The sequence below is a fragment of the Nuphar pumila genome, chromosome 3 (assembly GCF_984573655.1).
Source record: "Nuphar pumila chromosome 3, dmNupPumi1.hap1.1, whole genome shotgun sequence".
In the NCBI taxonomy this organism is placed as follows: domain Eukaryota; kingdom Viridiplantae; phylum Streptophyta; class Magnoliopsida; order Nymphaeales; family Nymphaeaceae; genus Nuphar; species Nuphar pumila.
In genome coordinates this window covers 34,850,023-34,869,602 of record NC_143251.1, presented here as the reverse complement: position 1 = coordinate 34,869,602, position 19,580 = coordinate 34,850,023, and the positions used below count along the sequence as shown (strand labels likewise).

At 36.7% G+C, this 19,580-nt stretch overlaps 1 protein-coding gene and 1 pseudogene across 5 annotated transcripts in view; one reads left to right on the top strand and one right to left on the bottom strand.

Annotated features, from left to right (window-relative positions):
- Positions 1-19,580, bottom strand: part of LOC149842554 (rhodanese-like domain-containing protein 14, chloroplastic) — a 69,649-nt gene that overhangs the window by 6,012 nt on the left and 44,057 nt on the right. Inside the window, exon 7 of one of the 4 annotated variants that reach the window (XR_016430785.1) lies at positions 7,741-8,025. The exons of the other annotated variants lie outside the window; for them this stretch is intronic. The gene's annotated coding sequence lies outside the window, so the exon portion shown is untranslated. Of the gene's footprint in view, positions 1-7,740; positions 8,026-19,580 lie in introns of those variants that run through there. 4 annotated transcript variants of the gene reach the window in all.
- The window catches only part of LOC149842555 (mitogen-activated protein kinase homolog MMK2-like), a 34,957-nt pseudogene that overhangs the window by 9,183 nt on the left and 6,194 nt on the right, over positions 1-19,580 (top strand). The gene's annotated exons all lie outside the window — the stretch shown is intronic.

Below are 19,580 nucleotides of genomic sequence, written 5' to 3'. Positions count from 1 at the left end.
TTCGCACATTAAATATTAAGATTTCTTCATGTTACATGTTTAGATTTTTAACAGGTTAAATACACAGATTATGCATGTTAAATATACATATTTAGACATGTTTAAAATTCTGTTTTGCATGTTACCACCATCCAGTTTTACATATGTTACATATATTCATGCGCTAAATGTTCAGATTTATATATACATTGAATGTTAGCTGCATACAGGATTGATATGTTATGTGTTCTATCATGCCTCTTGTCATGTGACTAGATGCGTACATGTAACAATGTGACAGAAAATGTTATTTGTATATTATGCAAGATTGGACTGACATGTGCAAAATTATCGTGGTATAAATGTGCATATTACTAATGGTTGAATTCTTGGAAGTAACTTATGAGGCATCAACATAGGTGTGTGCATATTTGAATGAATTGCATGAGACAAACATATGAGAACCAAATGTGTGTTTTCAAGCCTGTGTTCATATGCATATGAAATTGCTATACATGTACATTTATCATGTGTGTGAATATATGTGCATTTGTGAGCATGTTGAATGGTTGCATAGATTACATGTTCATTGTGGTTTTTGCATTTGATGCATTGGTGGTCAGAAGTGAACCACTGTAGGTCGTGTGGCCCACGCGCAGGTGTTGCTCCATGTTTAGTTTTTATGCATCGCAAAAATCAATTTGAGATTTATTGAAATTATGAATTTAATTGCACTGTTCATATTATAACGGGTTGTGGTCCCGAGCTGTGTTTTGCCTGTTGATTTGCAAAATATATTTTGGTGTTGTGTTTTGCATGTTGAATTGCAAAACGAATGTTGAGAAATAAATTGTTCTTTAATAAAAAGATAAAGAAAAAACAGTGTAATTAATGTTTTTCCTGGATATCCCTTCTATAGTGTAGGAATCCTGGACTGCGACTTTGGGGAACCATGAGGATACTAAAACTTCGTGTGCAATTATGTCCCTGAAACCAACTAAGTGGTTCACCTCCCGACCACAGTTTTAGGGAGATTTCGTCACTTTATTTGGAGGTGGTGTGTAGACACAACTGTTGTTATTGGTATACCAAGAAAGTGACACAGTGGATGTTGATTTTCCTACTGTCCCGACATTAGATGTTGATTTCTAATGTTCTGATGGATGGTTTTGATTCCTGATATCGGTCGAAGGCTAAGTGTGGAACCCAGTAATAAAATACAAATTGTGTGTTAAGCTACAACTGAAAACCTAACTTGAACTCGAGAATTGTTGTGCCTGTTTTGAGTATCCGTTGGTTTTAATAAAAAGTAAAACTAAAATTATGTGCATTTAATAGGGACATGCATACAAAAGAAAACTCTGATAATAACTTAATAAGTTATTCATGTATGTGCATTAATTCCATACATATTCCTGTTTTGCATTAGATCATGCATCCTTACTTATTTTGTTACATGTGATATATTGTTGTAGCATGATTATTGTTCTTAAATGCAAGAATGGTTATTTGGAGTATAAAATAATTATAGTATATTCCTCTAAAAATATTGCATGAATTTGATTTATACTTTTCTTGTCTATTTGAATTGTTAGAAGAATTCGTACGCATGATCTATGATTCTGACACCGTATATTTATTGTTTTTTACAGCCTCTGATGCCCAGTTATGAGATATATAACGACCCCAACTCATACACCTTAAAAACGTGATTTTTTTTAACCATTGCGGAAATCTTTCCATAGACTCCGCGGCCTTTACAGTTTCACTCATAATTGGATAACCAAACAAACCACCAGGGATCTTACATTTATCATTCACACCATAACAAACCAATTTTTTATTAAATAAGTAAGAATAGTAGTCTCGAGACAATTGCATAAGAAAATTCAGAATGCATAGACAATTAACTATAAATAAAAGTAAAACAGAGCTATGTTGTTCATCTGTGAAGCTGTCTAGCAAACGTGTAGCACTCGTAGCTCTCTTAGAAGCGAATCGCTTCACTGATCACATGAGGCTGTGAAAAACAACAAAAGTAGTGTGTTAGAATCAAAGAAATTCTGCGTACAAATCCCTATAATGAAACAAATAAGTAAAAAGAATATAAATAAGATTCATGTAATATTTTAAAGAGATGCAATTATGACAAATTCATAATTCAATTAACCATTCATGCAATAGAGAACAATTATTAAGCATGAGAGAATATTTAATAAATAACAGGGATCACAAATTTAGCAATACATCCAATTAACATGCATTAGAGAACAACATCATGCATTTACCAACATATAACAATTAAGAGAACAAGTAAATATGCATGATCTAGTGCATAGCAGGAATATGCATGACTTTGGTGCATATGCACGAATAACTTATTATCTTTTATTAGAGTATTCTTTCATATACATGTTCCTATTAAATGCACGCAATTTATGTTACTCTTTTTATTACCGTTGCCCGCGGATACACCAAACAGGTAAAATTTTTCGAGGTCAAGTAGGGTTCTCAGGGTAACTTAGCACATAAGTTGTATTTTATTACTGGGTTCCAAACTTAGCCCTCGACCGAATCACCTTTGAAACATTAGACCTCCACATCTAATGTCGAGACATTAAGGACCTCCACATCCAATAGTGTCATTTTTTTAGTATACCAAAATAACAGCTGTGTTTACACACCACCCCGAGGTAAAGTGACAGACTCTTCTTAAAACCGTAGTCAGGAGAAAGAACCTCAATATCGGGTTCAAAGGTAATCAATAATGCACATAGAGTTTTGTATTCTCGTAGTCCCTCAAAATTGAAACTTTAAGATTCTTATTCTAATGGTGTGAGATCTCAGAACGTATATTTTACTGTTCTTTTATCTTTATTATTAGCTAATTCTTTAATTTGCAATTCAACATGCAAACAAGGGCACAAGCTCACATATTTCCCTACGGGAACCATTACGGAACCATCGCCCGTAGAAAAACATAGAACAATGCAATAATATTAATGTGATTTTTGTGATGCATTATAAACAAGTAAAGAAGGAGCAAACCAAAGCTCCAGGCTCACCAGGCCTACGATGATTCATTTGATCATCAATGCCCCATATGCAAAGATCACGTGCAATATATGCAATGATGTCAACATGCCTCCAAATGCACATTCATATATACCAATTTAACCAATTAACAATGTGCATAAAATATAACATTCATATGCATGTGTTCACCATTTAAGTAAACCATTCCATAAACATGCTTTCATTTACGAATCACGTTAATTTGGAAAAGTGGGCACTCATGCATTTGAGTACATGCGCAACACACATCAATTTCATGTATGCACATACACTTGAAACAAACTTCATAAGGCATAATAATTAAGCATGTCACATCAGTTTAAGCGTATAAACAATTCCAATCTTAACATGTATTGAAATCGAGGTACATGTACATAACACATGCTTGAAATTTAACATGCATTTTGAAATTCAAGTTATAGATTTCAAACGAGCCACGTGCTAAAATACATATTCTTGAAGTAAGCCTATTGGGCCAAACCGACCCCGTCGGCTGGGGTTCCAACCCCACCCAGCTGAACCCAATCAGCTGGGTGTAGCAAGCCACCCACCTGTTACACAAACTCTGACTCTTTTTTTTTTCAAGTGCAGCCCCACCTCTTAGGCCTGACAAAACAGGCCAGCTGAATCCAGTTCAGCTGGACCTGTCAGGCCCGACGGGTTGGGTCAGGTCTGGCCAGCTTGACCAGTCGAGTAGGGCTCGGCAGGTCTGCCGGCCAGACTGCAAGACTCCACTAAAAAAAGAAAAAATTATGATAATGCGGCTGCCTACAATGGCATGTGCAAAAATTTTCCAATAAGGGTTCTAATGCAGATTCAACTCCTTCTATTTCTGGAAAATACATTTAGTAGTTATTCCAACTATTAATCTGAATGCCTGTAGTATGATTTATGTTTTGACTTCTTTATGTCATCTTGATATTTGTACTTGTATTCACTGTTTGAGGTGTATGTAGATAGATAAAATGCTTATCTACCCTCACTGATGATAGGGTTATTGTGAATTACAAGTTGCAAGATGTTGTACACAGTGAAAAGCGCTTGTACTTGGTTTTTTTTTTTAAACAATCTGCTGTACCCCTGCTTCATGCCCAGCCGACTGAACATATTCAGTCCCTTTTCATAACTTGAGACATCATGTATATGCAACCTCACACTCCACATATGCAGATTTACTCCTCTTTACTTGAAGCAATGTATACATATACCGTATTTCATTCCAAGTAAACTATCATATGAATCTGTCCATACAATATACTTGCATATGTAAATTTAAACAACAGTATGCTTGGGTCTGCATATTTACTCTAATGTAGGCATGTACAATAATCTTAGATTTAGGCATGACCGATTTCGTACATCAAATGTATTCCCATATGCATGTTAACATGCAACGTGTGAGCTATACATTCCCATACATGATCCAAAACAAGTATGCTACCACATTCTCATACATATTTTTATTTAAGTATACATATTCAGATTCCTTAATATGACATGCATGCATAATTATAATTTCTTTCAGATGACTACATGCATCCAACAACTTGTACATTGGGGAAATCGTAGGATTTGAATCTAAAAGCCATCTTTAACATAAAATAAAATTCTGTTTAGGATAAAAGATATATACACAGAAATTTATTTTGAAAATGGTGAATGAAATCGAAAACAAATCCATGGATCCTCTTTCATGTATTATAGAGTAGGCATATGGATCTACTCTTTTTTCCATGGATTTACATCTAAATCATGCATGAAAAACCCATCTACATTTGATTTTCCACTTGATTCAATAGAGAAGACCCGTACATTTACAGTAGATCGAAAAAGAAACAAGTACAATGGTGGAAAATGTCGGACGATAGAAGAAGATAGCCTTCTTCTTCTTCCTCTTCCTCTCTTTTCCTTTCATTTTCCCTCTTTCTCTTTTTCTCTCTCTTCCTCTCTTTTCCCCTTTTCTCTCTTTCTTTCTTTTCTTCTCTCTCTTTTTTGTTTTGATCTATTTATAGGGCTCTAGGTGGGCTGGAGAAGAAAGTGCAGCCCCAACTCGAACTCTCTTCTCTCTCACCCACTTTTTTGAATTTTTCGAAACTCTTCAAGTGTTGACTTTTCCAATTTGAGTGTTTTTAAAAGTTTTTCTTAAAGCTTCTAAGGCATGAACAAGGGCTCTATAAAGAGTCCTAAACTCTCTAAAAATAAATCTCAAAATTAATTAAAATTAATTAATTAAAATTAATTATTATTTATTTATTAATAAATAAATACCTAGAAGCTTCCAAAAATCATATTATTGAACTAGAACACTTCTAAAGTGATTTTATATGGGTTTAAGGGCTCTATTTAGAGTCCTAAACAATTGTCAAATTAAAATTTCAGAATTACATTATTTATTTAATATTAAATAATAAATAAATTTACAGAAGCTTCCAAAAATTATCAAATTAACTTGAGAAGCTTCTTAACATTAATTAACTTCAATTTAAAAGTTTCTAATGAATTTAAAGTTGAAAAAATCGTTGGGCATGGATTTGGATTTGGATCCGAATCCAAGATCCAAATCCATCTCAAAAATCCAAATAGGTCTTGTGCTGGATCAATACCAGATTAATATGGGTCTTGGATAGAGTCAAAATCCATATTAATTTGGATCAAATCCATCAGATCCGGTCCGATCCAAGTTCGGATCCGAACCAACAAATTGCTCAATTTTAAAAAAAATACAATTTTTGGGCCAACCGAAACTCGAATTTAGGAAAATAAAATATCGTTGCGCTCAGAATTCCGAGACGCATCCAACGACATATTACACAAATATCAAATTCTGAATTTCGCCTGAAAATAACTCAAATTTCACTCGAATTTTGCTTCAATTTAAAGGTAAAAAATAAAACTCTTTCTCACGCTTTGATTGGTTCGTCTCGACCTTGTCGATGAGACCTGGGCCAAGCCCAGACTCAAAAACATTGGTCTAAAATCGAGGTTCAAACGATTTTTCTCCCAGACTTGGCCAATTTTTCAAAAATCTTATAAAATGACTAAATACGAAAATATGCGATATTACAAGATAGACTACTTTTGAGAGCTACGAGGACCGCGTGACTACCTGACGAATTATTTTAGAACAAAGTGGCTCTATATTTTGTTTTACTTGTCTTTCCTTTACTTATTTTTCCTAAACTTTATTGATTGATGGATAAAGTTATTTTAGTTTGGACAATAGTTGTGTAAGATCCCTTGTGGTTGTGGATGTGTTACGACTGTAAGACCCCTGAGTCTCTAGGTTTGTTTCTGCAATTGTTTAAAAAAAATCACTTTTTCCACGGGTATGAGTTGGGGTTGTTACAAGTAGCCTAAGCAAGGATGTTGCAAACTGGCACCCTTATTATCTTCCAGTGACAAGATAGGTGTTGAAAGCTCTAGGAATGATGATCCATGATGTCTCATTTGAGAAAACATTGTGTTGCTTATTATTCCTTTAAGATTGGGATGCCATTAGGTGGGGCTAGCCACTGGATCAATCTAGCATCGTACCTATATTGGAAAGTTCAGATGGATCACCTTCTTTTTCAAGGCAAGATGATTCCAATTTATGGTTATTTATTTTTAGAAAACAAGGTTGTGAAAATAAAAGGTAATCCCATTGTATTTATACATGGAAATGGGGATCAAGCATCTGTGAGATGAGATGTGACAAATGTAAATAATTGAGCTAGCCAACCCATCCTACTAGCAATCGTAGCTTTGCCAGAACATGGGACAATGGATGAGAATATATCTGAATTTCTCATCACATGATTTGCAGCCATACTATATATAGTCATGTTAGATATGCAGGTGATGTGCTTACCAAATTCTCCGCACAAGTATTAAGGTGATTTGATTCTCTTCACCGTCTTTTCCTACCTGTATGTTTGCTTACAAAGGAGTTGGGGCAGGATGGTGATTCATAAAGACAGGAAATCATGTTTGTATTGATCCCTACAGACTTTTCCGGTTCACTCTTAAAATACAATCTTGGCAGGTGACTCCTTTGCTTATTAGCTCTACAAAACCCAGCTTTATCCACTAAAACTGGCATTTCATCCATATAAACTGACACTAGTCTACCTCTATAGTCATTTTTTCAATTGAGTCATCAATAATCCATGACCAAACTAAAAATCTGTCTTCCACATCTTTTATCACCATTTTTTTCTTTTCGCTTCTGCCTCTAGCACATCACAAGCATTAAAGTTTTGGTTAATAAAAAGAAAGACTCATAATGTTGCTAAATTTCTCCTCTCAGAGAAAAAACTTCCTTATGTAAAGGGAGAGGGTACAATTAGGAATAGCTAGCATAATAGTTTATTAAAATACATATCTTAGTGACAAGGATCATAACTATCTCTAAGACCATTGCAAATCATCATTGTTTGGGAATATAGTAAAAAACCAATTTTCTTCCCCTTTTATATTGAAGAATTCTTGTCAAAACTAGAAAGGACTTGGTCGAGATTGTTGAAGACAATAACTCTCATCAATTCATTCAAAGATCTGCCACAATAGGTAATTCATGAACTTGATAGTGATGCTTTAAGGGAGAGTAATAATGCGGCCGGTTAATCCTTGGTACATACTAGTAGCAATCTATTGTTTAATTGCTATGTAATATGGGTACTTCTATTAGGTTCTTGTAACAACCCCAACTCATCCCTATTGAAAATTGATTTTTTTTAAACAATTACGGAAACAAACCCAGAGACCCAAGGCCTTATAGTCACAACATATTCCAAAGCTACAAGGGATCTTACATTAACCATCAACCAACTAAAATAACTTTATTTATCAATAACTAGAGTTTGAGAACAATAAGCAAATGAATATCTATAAAAATAAAACTATACTATACCAAAGTAAAACGTCAAAGTAGTCACGCAGTCTTCGTAGGTTCCTTATAGCAATTGGTTTCAGCACTAGGCTTCAGAGGATCTGAAAAACATAACGAATATGGTGTCAGAATCATAGATCCTGCATATAAATTCCTCTAATAATTCAAACAAGCAAGAAAAACATAAATCAAATCCATACCACATTTTTAGAAGAATACAACTACAACAATTTTGAGTGTTAATCATTCATGCATTAGAGAACAATTATCATGCAACAATAATATATCATATCTGAAAGAACAGGTAAAGATGCATGAACTAATGCAGAACAGTAAATATGTATGATATCAATGCACATGCATGAATAACTTAAGTTATTATCAGAGTTTTCTTTTGTATGCATTTCCCTATTAAATGCATACAATTTTAGTTCCACTTTTCATTAAAACCCACAAATACTCAAAACGGGCACAATAAATTTTCAAAATTCAAGTTTGGTTCCCAGTTGTACCTTAACACACTTGTATTTTATTACTGAGTTTCACACTTGGCCCTCGACAAATATCAGGAATCAACACCATCCATCGGAACATTAAAATTCAACATCTAATGTCGGGATACTAGGAAAATCGGCATCCACTAATGTCACTTTCTTGGTATACCAATAACAATAGCTGTGTCTACACACCACCCCTAGGCAAAGTGGTATAATCTCCCTAAAACTGTGGCCGGGAGGTGAACCACCTAATTGAGTTCAGGAGTACAATCATATACAAAGTTTTAGTATCCTCATGATTCCCCAAAACCGCAATCCAGGATTCCCACACTATAAAAGGGACATCCAGGAAGAAACATTAATTACACTGTTTTGTTCATTTTATCTTTTTATCAAAAGATAGGTTTCATGGCACAATATTCGGTTTGCAAATCAACATGCAAAACCCAACAACAACATTTGTTTTGCAAATCAACATGCAAAACACAATAACATAATTCGTTTTGCAATTCAACATGCAAAACACAACATGAAACTTTAGCCATTATAATATTTAATAGTGTAATTAATTAAAAAATTCAATAAGTATCAAATTAATTTTTGCGATGCATATAACAAAACATAGAGCAATACATGCTCGTGGCCCACATAACTTAAAGTGGTTCTCATTTGATCACCGATGCATCTTATGCAAAAACCACTGTAAACATATGGTCACACAATTATCCAAACATGTCCATACATGCACATTCATGCAAACATAAAAAGGATGTACATGTATAACAATTTCTCATATGCATATGATCATATGCTTGCAAAATACTTATTTAATGCATAATATGCAAACATGCATGTAATCAACAACAATGTAGAATTCAGGATTCACGTTTCCATTACATGCATATGTATGTAAATAGCTTATTAAATTTTATAGGCATGTGTAATAAACAACTCTTTCTGCTATTTTGGACAAGCTCGGGGTACAACACATACCCACCGAGTTCAAGCCATGCTGTCCGCACACGGGACAACACTGGTAGTCACATCTAAATATTCAAATGCTCATATGCAAACATGCATAACAGTCCAGTCATAAACATGCATAATCTGGATATTGCACATGTATAAATCTATACACTCAACATGTACAAAGTCTGCACTTTTAATATATGTAAATCTGAACATAAACAGGAGCATTTGACATATATAAATCTGGACATAACTATGAGCATTTAGCATATTCAATTCTGAACATAATTATGAACATTTAATAAGCATATACACACATGTAAATCTGATCATACATGTAAATCTAAACATACATAAATATGTAAATCTGGGCATACACGAACATGTAAAAAAAATCAGTCATATGTAACTTGTATGAATATGTTCCAAATCTGCAGACCGAATACGGGTATGCATACATACATACCCTCTTTTTTTTTTGTTGAATCTGCCCAGCCGACAGTCGGCTGGGCTTTAACAACATACAACACTGCCCAGTTTTCTTTTTGTTTGAATCTGCCCACACTGTACCAGTCTATATATTTATTTTTTTTATTCTGATTCTGATTCTGCCCAGCCGATGCCGTCGGCTGGCTTTGCCAGTTTATGCAACTGCCTAACTGAGACAGTCGACTGGGCTCCCTGTTTTAGAATTGGCCCAGCTAATGCAATCGGTCGGGCTTAATCATAAGACCATAAAAAAAAGTTCTTTTTTTTTGTTTCAAATCTGCCCAGCCGACCAGCATTCGGCTGGGCTTGACAGATTTTGAATTTGCCCAGCCGAACACGCAGGTCGGCTGGGCCTGAACAACAATGTAAATCTGCCCAGCCGACCTGCACTCGGCTGGGCTTTAATCGTTTGTGAGTCTGCCTGGGCTTAACAGATTTTAAAATTCAGCATATATATTTTTTTCATTTATATATGTTGAGAGTAGGTGGTTTAAGTTTAAACCTTCTTAGTTTGGAGGTTATTTGAATTTTTTATTAAATAAGGGACTTAGATGTAATTTATTATTTTGGCCTCTCTCTATTTAACATAGAGAGAGCTCTAATGTTAATTAATGAGTTTCTCTACATGTGCAGCCGTTTCTCTCTCTCTCTCTCTACCAAGGGTGTGGTGCACTTGTCTACATGGTATCAGAGCATCGATCGTGGGAGCTTAATCGATCGTGATCAAACTGTTGCCGAGTTTCTCTCTACACCAACGAGAAAAAAAAAATCCAGGTCAGCTGTTTATGTTTCTGTGTAAGATCTGATAACAGATCTGGGTTTTGACCAAGGTCATGGCCCAGATCTGTCATCAGATCTAAGAGAACAGGATGCGTGCTCCTCATTTCCTGTTTTTTTTCTGTTGCCGTGATTCCCTGTTGCCGTGATATCCCTGTCGTGATTCTTGTTGCCGTGATATCCCTGCCGTGATTCCCTGTTGCCGTGATATCCCTGCCGTGATTCCTGTTGCCGTGATATCCCTGCCGTGATCCCTGTTGTCGTGATATCCCTGTCGTGATTCCTGTTGCCGTGATATCCCTGCAGTGATTCCCTGTTGCCGTGATATCCCTGCCGTGATTTCCTGCCATGATGTTTTGATTGCCAAGTTTTATGGCCGTAATATCCTGATGTTTGGGCTTTGGCAGCAATCTTCTTGTCGAGTTTTTTTTCTGTTGTGACTTCCTGTTATTTGGGAGAAACAACAATCACACTTGTTGTGCTGTGCTGGTGATTGAGATATGACTGCCGAGCTCTATATGTCTGGGAGCAGCCTCTGTTATGCTTCTGTTTATGCATATGCAGAGTTATGTTGGTCGTGACTCCCTGCTGTGCTGAAAAAAAAAAATTGGAACTATTATTCATGTGTGTAGGTCTGCTGTTCACTACTGTCGTGGAAACTGCAGGCTTGATTCCCTGCTGTGTTGGGAAATTACGCTTGTTGTGGGCTGTTGTTTCTTACTGTCGTGGTTTTGTGTGTGTGAACAACTGCTGGTTGTCGTGTGAGTGCAACACACGCTATTCCCTGTGTTGATTAAAGTCTGTCCAGATTTTTTATCTCTGGTGAAATAGAAGTATATCTTCAGTATGGCTGAAACTTCGAAATGTGATTCCAAATTGGAAAATATTGAAGAGTATAAGGCATTTGTCAATCCCTTTTCGTACGGATCTTCTGTAAGGTTGAATGAAACTAACTATGCCAGGTGGTCCAGAACGTTCATGATGTCGGTATCTGGACATCGTAGAAAACATATCTTGTTGGAAGAAGAACCCATTGAAAAAGTGGGAAAATATGTGACCTGGGATGAAGATAATGACATAGTTATGTCATGGATCATGAATAGTGTCGAAACCCATATTGCAGATGGTTTAATTTATTATAATACAACCAAACAGATGTGGGACAATCTTAGAGATACGTATTCACAAGAGACTAATGTGGGTCGTATCCTGCAAGTCGAACAGGAGATATATAATTTACAGCAGGGAGATCAAACCTTGGCCCAGTATTATGCATCATTAAAAGCTGTGTTTGAAAGACTCAATGCTCACAGGCCTCTTTGTTGTTCGAAGCAGAAGGATCATCAAGAACAGACTATGGTTGCTCGGTTTCTTACAGGCTTATCTTCAGAATTCTCTGTTGCAAAAGTCCAAATGTTGACTGGATCAGATGTACCTACTATTGCTGATGTATACAATCGCCTGAGTAGACTTGCGATATCTCTTCCACAATCACAGCCTGTGACCCAGTCATCGGCTCTAGTTGTCTCCTCTGGTTATGGGCGTGGAAATATTCAGAATATCAGAGGACGAGGTCGTGGACGAGGTATGGGAGGCAGAGGAAAGCTTCAATGTAAATTCTGTGGAAAATCTGGACATTTAGAAGATCGGTGCTAGGATAAACATGGCCGGCCAACCTCTTCTTCATCAAATTCATATGCTCTAAAAGCAAATGTTACTACTCTCGAGGCAACAAAGGTACAAAAAAATATCTTTGCAAGTGACAGTAGTATCACCCTCAGTCGTGCTGAATATGATGAGCTGATAGCTCTTCGTCCTGTGAGTTCCACCCCTCCTGTAGCTGGTGTTGCCTATTCAACAAGAAATCATCTACATCCAACTGACAGTAAGTGGATTATTGACTCTGGTGCATCCAGACATTTGTGTGGAAATTCTCTTGTTTTTTCAGATCTAAAGGATATTAATGCTCATCGAGGAGTCTCATTAGCCGATGGGAGTTTCTCCCCGGTTGTTGGTCAGGGAAATATTTCTATAACCTCCTCATTACAGTTGCAAAATGTTCTTCATGCTCCAAACTTTCCTCAAAGCGTACTCTCTGTTAGTTGCCTTATAAAAGAACAAAACTGTAGAGTAATATTTGATCCGATGGGTTGTCATTTTCAAGATTTGTTGACGGGGAAGAAGATTGGTAGAGGCTATGAAGCAAATAGAGTTTACTACCTACATCATCCAATGGGTAATGTTCATGCTGCCGTGGAACATTCATTCAGTCATGTTCAGTGGCATCGCCGTCTTGGTCACCCTTCATTGTCAAAGCTTCGTTCGGTCTTTCCTCAAATTCCTTCCACCACATCATTTCAGTGTGAAGCATGTCAACTGGGCAAGCATCATCGAAGCTCGTTCCCTTCGAGTCAGAGTCAGTCTAGTAATAAAGTTTTTGAACTTCTTCATGCAGATGTATGGGGTCCTAGTAAGATTCCTACTAGGACTCAGTGTTGATACTATCCTGTTATTGTTGATGACTTCTCTAAGTTGTCATGGGTGTTTCTAATAAAAGAACGGTCTGAAGTTCCAAGTATTATCAGATTTTTAATTCTTGAAATAAAAACTCAATTTGAATCTATTGTCAAGATTGTTCGCACTGATAATGCTCTTGAGTTTAAATCAAAGGTTCTCTTACAATTTTACCAAGATCATGACATTCAACCTCAAACTTCCTGTGCCTATTCCTCTCAACAAAATGGGGTGGCTGAGCGAAAACATAGGCACTTGCTTGATGTTGCTCGGACCATTATGATTCTATCTAATGTTCCTGCGTTATACTGGGGTGATGCGATTACCACTACTTGTTATCTGATCAACCGCATGCCTTCTTCTTCCGTGGGTGATCAAATTCCATTACATATCCTAAAACCCAATACCCCACTCTTCTCTTTAGCTCCCAAAATATTTGGATGTGTTTGTTTTGTACACAAATTTGGCCCTGACCGTGATAAATTAGCTGCTCAAGCTACAAAAATGCATATTTATAGGTTATCCCAAAAATCAAAAGGGATATCGATGTTATGATCCTAATTCTCATCGAGAGTATATTAGTGCGGATGTATCTTTCTTGGAATCCACTCCATATTACTCTAGTACCGGTTTCCCACTGCAGGTTGATCCAGTTGAGTCTTTTCCATTACCTATACCTCTTTTTCCATTGGAATCCGTGCCCTTATTACCGAACCAAACTTCATCCTCTTCCATATTTCATAATCCTCCATTGGTATATGTGCGTAGAGCTCCACCTCCGCAAGTGCCTTCATCTTCTTCTTCCCCTGAGGTAAGTTCTACTGACAATAATGATCTTCATGATGATGATAACATGCCTATTGCTCTACGAAAGGGGACACGACAATGTACCTTATATCCCATATCCCATTTTGTCTCCGATGTCAGAATTAAAAATCAGATGAAGTCTTTTATTTCAGCCTTATCTGCTGAAACTATTCCACTGAACTATCAGCAGACAGAACTTGATAATCGCTGGAAGCTGGCTATGCAAGAAGAAATGGATGCTTTAGTATCTCAGCATACATGGGATCTAGTTGATTCCCCAGCAGATGCTGACATTGTTGGATGTAAATGGGTATATACAATAAAGTACAAATCTGATGGTTCTATTGAAAGATATAAGGCCAGATTAGTAGCAAAAGGGTATACTCAGACATATGGTATTGATTTCTTTGAAACCTTTTCTCCTGTTGCACGGATGGGTACCATTCGTCTTGTTCTCTCAGTAGCTGTTCAGCATGGTTGGAGCTTATACCAATTAGATGTGAAAAATGTGTTTCTATATGGGGATCTATCTGAGACCGTTTACATGCAACAACCTCCAGGATTCGACGTTGAGGGGGAGTGTCAGAAGGTGTGTAGATTGAGAAAGGCGATTTATGGCTTAAAACAAAGTCCTCGTGCATGGTTTCAAAAGTTGTTTGAAGTGATGTCACGCTTTGGCTTTAATAGGTCAGCAGTCGATTATACATTATTTATCAAGAAAACTAGCTCTGGCATAGTTGTTATGGTGGTATATGTGGATGACATCATTCTTACAGGAGATGATGTGAAAGCTATTGAAGCCACAAAGGCTCATCTTAAAAAACACTTTGTTACAAAAGACCTTGGTTCACTCAGGTATTTTCTGGGTATAGAAGTTGCCAGGAGCCGTGAAGGGATGGGTTTGTCTCAACGGAAGTATGTTCTTGACTTACTAAAGGAAACGGGAATGTTGGGAGCCAAACCAGCAAATATTCCCATGGACCATAAAGTTCAGTTGTTTAAAGAAGGGTCAAAACCGGTGATAGCAAAAGCTATCGCTCCCTAGTAGGGAAGCTACTGTATGTAACTGTGACCAGACCGGATATTGCTTTAGCAGTAAGCAAAGTTAGCCAGTTTATGGACAAACCAACTGAGGTACACTGGAATGTAGCTATTATGATTCTTAGATATCTAAAATCTTCTCCTGGAAAGGGGTTATTGTTCAGGAAAGGTGGAACTCTGCAGATAGTGGCCTATTCTGATGCTGACTATGCAGGATCTGTAGTGGATAGAAAATCTACCACAGGATTCTGTGCGTTTCTGGGAGACAACCTGATTTCTTGGAGAAGTAAGAAACAAAATGTGGTTTCTAGGTCGAGTGCAGAATCATAATATCGAGCTATGGCCCAAACAGCTGCTGAATTGATGTGGGTTCGTACTGTTCTTCATGATCTTCAGGTGAAGGTTTCCTTTCTTATGACCATGATGTGTGATAACAAGGCTGCAACATATATAGCAAACAATCCTGACTTTCATGAGAGAACAAAGCACATTGTGGTTGATTGCCACTATGTAAGAGATATGGTTCAAGTTGGACATATCACTACCAAATATCTAAAGTCGGAAGATCAAGTTGCAGATATGTTTACAAAACCCCTTGCTAGACCAAATTTCTCAAAATGTTGTGACAAGCTGAACATGATTGATATCTATGCTCTAGCTTGAGGGGGAGTGTTGAGAGTAGGTGGTTTAAGTTTAAACCTTCTTAGTTTGGAGGTTATTTGAAAGTTTTATTAAATAAGGGACTTAGATGTAATTTATTATTTTGGCCTCTCTCTATTTAACATAGAGAGAGCCCTAATGTTAATTAATGAGTTTCTCTACATGTGCAGCCGTCTCTCTCTCTCTCTCCCATCTCTCTCTCTCTACCAAGGGTGTGGTGCACTTGTCTACAATATACATATATCATGCTGTGGCAGACCCAGTTTGGGTCGAATCTGGCCCAAACTGCGGCTGAGATTCACATGGACAACATCATATATATATGTGCACACACGCATATGTGCAGTAGTCATAAATAAAACATGCTTTTACTATGAGATCAATTATAAATCTAAAATACACATAAACAACCATGCATGAATCGATTTTTTTGTAAGTCAAACATGGAAAAACAAATCTAATTCATGGGTTCCTTCAAAAACATTACTTAAATCTGATTTAGGCCCTTTTCTCCCATTCGAATCAAAAGAAAAATCCGTACCTTGTTTGGAAATCAGGAAAGACCAGAAAAATCGTCGAATGCCCGAAGAAGGTGGATCTCCTCCTCCTTTTTCTTCTTTTCTCTTCCTCTCCCACGAGTTCTCTCTTTTCTCTCTCCCTCTCTCTTTCCCTCTTTCTCTCTTTCTTTCTTTCTTCCTTTCTTAATGAGCCCCTAGAGGGTGATGCCCCCCCTCTAGGGTTTCCTATGTGGGCTGAAGATAGAGCTTCCCATCTCCCTTTCCATATCTCTTTAGATTTTTTTACTTTTTCAAACTTTTTCCTTTTTCTTTATTTACTTACTTTTTATCTCATAATAACATTGGACTCTTCTAGAGGGTGGCGCCCCCTCTAAAAACCCTAGCTGCTCTCATCCAATAAATTTCGGAATTTATTAAATGTTTTATATTAAATAATTAATTATTAATTATTAATTATTTATTAGTTAGTAAATACCAGAGTTACCGGAAGTGCCTAGGTAAAAGGGGAAGCACGCTTCGAAAGTGCGAAACGTCGCGCTTCGGAAGTGCGAAACGTTGCGCTTTCGAAACACGTGGGGAAGCGCGCACTTTCCCATTTTTTCATTTTTTTCGCTTCCCTCTCACTTCTGGTTCGCTTCCTAGGTCGCTTCCGAGACGGTTCGTAATTTTCTTCTAAGTGGTCCCCCGCTTCCCCGCTTCCTAAATTTTTGAAAATGCCTCGCTTCCCGCTCCCGCTTCCCGTATCGCTTCCCGCTCCCGCTTCCCGTATCGCTTCCCGCTCCCTCTTCCTTGACTGGTAACTCTGGTAAATACCCAAAAAATTCTAGAGGGTACCTTATCCCTCTGGGAGTCTTTTTAACCTTACATTTATTTAATTTGAACCTGTATTTTAAATTTAAAGCTTTAATTTCATTGGATCTAGATCCAAGATCCAAATTCCATATGGATCCTGAGATGGATCAGATCCTAATTAATATGGGTCTTGGACTGAGTCCACCATATTAACTTGGATCATATGGATCGGATCCGGTCTGATCTAATCCAGACTCGGTCCCATCGAAGCGGGCCTTTTTTAAAAAAATGCATTTTTCGGGCCAACCGTAACCCGAATTCAGAAAAATCAAGTACCGTTGAACTCAAAATTTTGAGGCGCATCTAACGATATATAATTCGATCTTTGCCTTCGACTTTTGTTCGCTTGATTTTAAAGGTTGAAAATAAAAGTTGTTATCACCTTTTAATTGGCTCATTTAGGTCTTGTCAATGAGACCTGGGCTAAGCCGAGACTCAAATATTATAACCTAACATCAAATGTTTTACTGATATTTCTACAACACAACAAAAATTTCAACAATTTATGAATTCAACTACGTATGAAAATACACGATATTACAGTTCTCATACCCATATCCAACCATGTTTAACATGGATACTGGTATTGGGTACTTCTGGATACGGCTTACTTGGGTTTTGGACTTGAATAGTTAAATCAACACATTTTATATGAGGTCAACTTGTGGTCAGTCCATGGGTTTAAAATGCCTATATATCTTTGTCATTTTTTAGACTTTTTGTTCATGATTGGCGGTCTTTAACTTGGACACTTTTTTATGGGCATTTTTTTTTCTTTCTCATGTAAATAACCCTACAGATTTGATCTACATGTTTTGCTTAGTGGGAATCGACTTTTGGATCATCCAGTTACAACATGTAGGCCGTGTTTCATAAGGCTTGAAAAATCAACAACCTACAATTTACGATATTTTCCACACACCTAAAATTGTGTTTTTAGATAGAAAAAAATATTATCCAAATGCCGATTCTAATACCTGGACTATGTTGAATCCATCTATGAGGTCCAATTGGATCAAAACAATCCGCTCCATGGTGATCTAGAGGCATTTGTACCTACAAACCTTTGTAACCAATGTAGTGAAGTATGCGGAAATATAATCTAAAAAATGTAACAAGCATTAACTAAGTCCAGTAATGGACATGCACTATGGCACAAGGAAAATACAAACACTAAGTCCACAATGAGACAATAGCCAAGCCTTAAAAAAGGCAATACAACAAGTAAAAAATAGAAGAGTTGTATTTAAGAGAGCTCAAAAGCAATACAAATACAAGGGGAGAGGTCCCCTATTTATAGACAAGAAAAGGGAGAAATGAGAGGCCATTGGGGGCTCCCACATAGAGTTGGTATCAGAGCTCTATGGTGGGACCCCCAATGACATTAAAGAAAAAGAAAAAAGAAAAATAAAATAAAAATAAAAATAAAAGAAATACAAAAAATAATCTAACCTAATTAAATAGTTGTTTCTAGAAACAACTATATAAAAAGACCAAAATACCCCTTTCGGGTATTTTGGATAAGACAATATATATATATATATATATATATATATATATATATATATATATATATATATATATATATATATATATATATATATATATATATATATATACACACACACATATTTTAACACCCCTCAAACTTTACGGGGAGATGACAAAAAGTTTGTTTAGAAGAAAAATAAAACGAGTAGGAAGAGCTTTGGTGAAGAAGTCCGCCAACTGGTACTCTGATGTGACATATGACAATGTAATAGTTTCTCTCAGATATTCATCACGTACATAATGACATTCCATCCTAATATGCTTAGTACACTCATGGAAGGTATGGTTGCTTGCGATGTAAATTGCACTTTTATTATCCCAACACATCTTCGAAGGTGTGGAGATGACTATGCCCATATCACTGAGAAAACTTTGAAGTCACACAAGCTCCATGGTTGTAGTGGCCATTGCACGATATTTGGCTTCAGTTGAGGATAACGATACGTTGTGATGCTTCTTGCATCTCCATGAGATCATTAAGTCACCTAAAAATACACAGAAACCTATAGTTGAGACTTTATCATTGAGATTTCCACCCCAATCAACATTAGTATAGGCAAATAAATCAAATAAAGAAGATGAGGAAAGAAAAAAACCCTTGGTTATGGTATTCTTGATATATCTGACAATTCTTAAGACAACACTCGTGTGTACAGTGGTAGGAGCATGTTGAAACTAACTGACTGAATGAACTGCGTGAGCTATGTTTGGCCGAGTGATGGACAAGTATGTAAGAGATCCAACCAGTTGACAGTAAGGAGTATGATCTTCGAGTAAAGTCCCATCCTCCAACCTCAATTTGGCATCAATGACTTCAAGGGTTTCTATCTTCTTATCATCTGAAATGCCAGACTTAGTACAAATGTCAGCGACAAGTTTCATTTGAGAAAAAATGTACTCTCTGGGAGAGTACACAACTTCAATATCTAAGAAGTAGTATCTTAAGAATCTTAGATGAGACATGTCAAAATTTTCTTTTAA